Source organism: Gobio gobio (genome assembly GCF_949357685.1).
Source record: "Gobio gobio genome assembly, chromosome: 11".
NCBI lineage: Eukaryota > Metazoa > Chordata > Actinopteri > Cypriniformes > Gobionidae > Gobio > Gobio gobio.
This window is the reverse complement of record NC_137104.1, coordinates 38,458,916-38,463,918: the sequence shown is the minus strand read 5'-3', so window position 1 is coordinate 38,463,918 and position 5,003 is coordinate 38,458,916.

The following is a 5,003-nucleotide window of genomic DNA, read 5'->3' as shown; positions in this document are numbered from 1 at the left end:
GCGGAAGTGACGTTGTTGCGCAGCTCCGTCCTACTGGACGCGGGCGGTGGCTGTTGAACTCACACCAGTAGAGTGGCTCATTCTTGGACAAGTCGGTTTTCTACAGGGGGCGCTCGATGGATAAATGCAACTCGAGCTTCATTCAAAGCTTTTGCTGTTTTGTATTTTCCCTTGGGTTTAACGCGGATATTTGCCCCCGCTTTCATAGACAAGGCGCCTAATAGTCCCCAGACTAAAATGCATGTTTGAGCTGTTTTAACTGAAACCAACTTGTGCTGACATGTCTTAAAATATGTCAGTGCCACTGTTTTGTCTCAAGCTGCCCACACCAGTAATGTTTTTTTTTTCTAAGGCACGTTTATAAAAGCTTCATAAATGTCCTAATTGAACTAAAGCCTAGGCCTATTCCTGGTTTAATCTAAGCCCTGGCTGTGAAACCAGGGGCCTGTACCATGAAGCCCGTTTTGCTGGCTAGCCAGGTAAATTTCAGTTTAGATTGCTCCAATTCTGGGTTTTAGGTACCATGAAAGTGGCATGGCTTTTAGCCGTCTTCATCGTCATAACTTAAGCTCCACATCTAACTAAAATTGAATTTGAACCAATTAGCAGTGAGCAAAGCGAAATGCAATAAAGTCACTCCCCCAGTTTCTCTTTATAATTAAAGGTCAGTGTATGAAAAGAAAATTGCACACACATATATATATATATATATATATATATATATATATATATATATATATATATATATATATATATATATATATATATATATATATATATATATATATATATATATATCATGTATATGATTTATAATTATATAATGATAAATATATATAATTAGTATACCCTTGATCCATTACACACATTTTAGTTTATAAATCATTAAGCATTTAGTTTAAATTAATATTAAATTAATATTAATATATACATATGTAATAAACTGTACAATAAATAAAGCTTTAAAAATGTGAATACACTACCGGTCAAAGGTTTTAGAACGTTACGATTTTTCACTGTTTTTAAAGAAGTCTCTTCTGCTCACCAAGGCTGCATTTATTTGATCCAAAATACAGCAAAAACAGTATTGTGAAATATTTTTAGATATTAAAGAACAGCATTCATTTGAAATATAATGCTTTTGCAACTTTATAAATGTCTATACTGTCACTTGATCAATTTAATGCATCCTTGCTGAATAAATGTATTAATTTCTTTAAAAAAAAAAAAAAATCTTACCGACCCAAACCTTTGAACTCTAGTACAATGTTGCAAAAGCTTTCTATTTCAGATAAATGCTGTTCTTTTGAGCTTTCAATTCATCAAAGAACTGTTTTCAACATTGATAATAATCACAAATGTTTCTTGAACAACAAATCAGCATATTAGAATGATTTCTGAAGGATCATGTGACACTGAAGACTGGAGTAATGATGCTGAAAATTCAGCTTTGTATCATATAAATAAATGACATTTTAAAATATATTCAAATAGAAAAGTTATTTTACATTTTAATAATATTTCACAATATTACAGTTTTTTTTTTTTTATAACATGAATTCTGCTTTGGTGAGCAGAAGAGACTACTTTAAAAACGTTCTTACTGTTCGAAAACTTTTGACCAGTGTATATAATAAACAATATAAACTGATTTCACAACTTTCACTTGCTCTAATAGCAAGATATTTCCTTTATTTATCCTCTTTCATGGAAAAACATTTTCTTATGTGTAAATGCATTTAAATTCTTTATTCTTTATATACTTCAATCTCTTAATCTTCAGCAAAAGAGTTTTGAATCACGTTGGCTCTCTCGCGAGAAATGAGTCACTTTTTCTCTGTGTTGAAAGGCATGTGATTGGCTGTACACTGCAGATGTCACACTTTCATGTGCACGCGCTCCACAAACTCAGGATCAAAGCTGAAAGCTGATGATCAGCATCAGCGTCATGGTATACCAACAAAGCGGGATTGGGTTGGTTTGGTTTTGTCAACTCGAATCTAATCCTGTAACCTAAAGTTTGTGCAGCTATACCATCATGGTACAGTCCCCAGGCCTTGGTCATTCATAAACTTAAACCCTAGAGGTTAAACAAGTGGCTTTTTGTCTTTCATAAAATATGCTAAACTAACAGTGTTGATGTTGCAAAAACGACTTCAATTTCAGCTGTACAGCAGCTATTCAAAACAGTGTCATTTTTCAGCTCAATCTAGTTAAATGTGAACTCGATTTGTTTCAATGACAGTGTAAATGTTGCAGTTACGCAAAGTCCAATTATGTAAAAACACACAGACACAATTTAACTATAAAGCAGCTCCGCACAGAAGGCTTACTTCAGCTCAATTTAGTTCAATGCAGATTCAGTTCAGTTCAATAACAAGTGTCTATCTGGCAAAATTCATCATTATTAAATAACCTCTTAAACTCTGCAGACCCTGATAAGGGTCCGGAATGACATCAAGCATATACTTTACATTTTAAATGTCTGTGGAGGAGGAGCACTGTCCTCATATGTGGTACCCTTTGAAAGCTTAGGATGTACTTTCTGGAGATATGCATCACTTTGGCATTTGTACACGAAATTAGGCGGAAATTACATTAAAAAGAAAAAGGTAATATTCCTCCCTTTAGATCCATTTGAATAAATCTTGCATACAACATGATACAGACAAAATTTTTGCTAGTATTTTCTGGAATCTAGCGGACACAGCCAAAACTGTCTGCAGGCTGCAGGGCCTGAGTTATACACGCTCAAAAATGAATTTATAACCAAAAAATTATAATAAATAAAAAAGCGCCTCTTTTGGGGGGGTGGGGGGATTTTAGGGGAGTATTACAGCTCAGACAACATATACTTAAATGTTTGTCACTTTTAGCAGTGGTTTATGTAACTTCAAAGGGTTTCCTGTAAAATGACACCAAAATTGTGTATTTAGACTACTGTATGTATGGGGAAGCATTTCAATTTGGGTAGGCCAAATCCAGGCGGAAATCCCCAAAAAGGGTCCCAGAGCATAAGTAGACAACCTCAAAAACAAAAGACGATAGTTATTATTCAGTTATTATTAAGTTGTGTTGACTATTAATAGGACAACAATGACATTTTGTACATTTTCATAAAATCATACCACTGTGGCTATGCCAATGTTGTATTGTGTCACTAAAATCAATTATCAAGATGCAGAAGGTTGCAATTTCTTTAAAAAAAATTTTTTTATTCTTTTAAAGGTCCCATGGCATGAAATTTTCATTTTATGAGGTTTTTCAACATTAATATGAGTTCCCCTAGCCTGAATATTGTCCCCAAGTGGATAGAAATGTTGATCGGTGTAAAACCGAGTTGTGGCTGTCTTTCTCTGCCTTTGAGAAAATGACAGCCCAGACTAGCCAATCCTGAAGTCTCCTGGTTTGACGTCCAAGCAGGCACGGTTTCCTCCCTTTCCTCCGCCCAGAGAATCTGGCACGCCCATGCAAACGCTCGTCGAGAGATCATTGCATCATTGCTTGTGAACGAGTGAACGCTGGCAGTTTCTCAGTGTTTGGATGTACAAATGAAAACAGAAGTCTTTTTTCAGTTCCTTCTGATCTGTGATCAGTGATTTCTGATGTGTAGCTAATTATTTATTATTCGTGCACACAATGCGGCTTCTCTCTCTCCAGACAGAACGGTGTTTTCGTGTTTTATATCTTGTGAGTCAGTGTTTTTGTACGTCCTCGTCGCGTCTATCGGTTCTAAAATGTGCATACAGTCATGAGTTTCTGCTCAACATCAGCAGAGATAAACCTCACACACGCCGAAGCTCGGCCTTCAACATCCCCGACCCACAGTACTGCATCTGGCCCACAGCGGAGGCACCAAACGCGGCGTGAGATTAAGCAGAAGGGGGGTAAACTTGAGCATATCCGGGCTAGCCAGCCTAGCCCCACAATAAACTGGATTACATCCGATTACTGCTGTTGTGTCTTTGTTTGCGCTGTGTACTCAACGCGCGTCACTGACGCTTTTATTTTATTTTAAAAATAATGCTATTATCAACACTTACTTTTAACTCGTTCATCTCGACAGCTGTAATGGTACTTTGCATGTGTTACAAAGTTGGTAGAATAATGATGAAGAGACTCGGTGTGACTGTTTATTCAGAACTCTCAGATACAAACACAATAAACTCGCGCTGACTGACAGCGCTCTCATAACTCAGTAGTTACTATAAATAACTTTGTTAGCAATCGCTGAGCTCAGTCTCTGATACATTAGTGATGTCCGGTTCGCGAACGATCTTTCTTTTGAACCAGTTCTTTTTAGTGAACCGAGTCAGTTCACCAAATCGGACTGAATCGTTCTAAACGGTTCGCGTCTCCAGTCAGCGCTGATCCATAATTTACTAAAGTTACTAACTTTCTGACATGAGTGACAGTCCCTCCGACTAGAAATAGACTAATAACCTAAAGTATATGCTGTAACTAAAACAGTTCAGACATGCTGAGAACTGATGTGAAGTGAACTCAGGTCCATCCGTCTCCCTGGCAGACTCGTGCCTGCTCGTGCCTCGATAAACCACGCCCCCTCCGCTCATTTAAAATGCAAAGATGTCAGCCAATCACAACAGTGGGTGTTTTTACTGAAGTCTCACAGCAGACACGCCTCTTGAAGCAGGGCATTCAGCCACAGGGCAAACAGCAGTATAGAAAAAATGCCTTTTATTTCTAAATTATGACATTTTATGATGTAAAAGTCATACTAACAATATAAGTACAGCTCAGGAAACATTATAAAATAATAGAAAAATGCCATGCCATGGGACCTTTAAAATATTTTTTTTTATTAAATTCTTTCACTAAATCCCCAACCTTGACATTTACCTCAGGAATTAGAATGAATGGCAGCTGATATGTATTTATTATCCCAAATATATTTATCATGCAAACAATTGTAAGTGAAAGATAGACAGACAGACAGACGGACGGACAAGCAACAGTTACTCACAAATGAAAAGTCAAGGTTT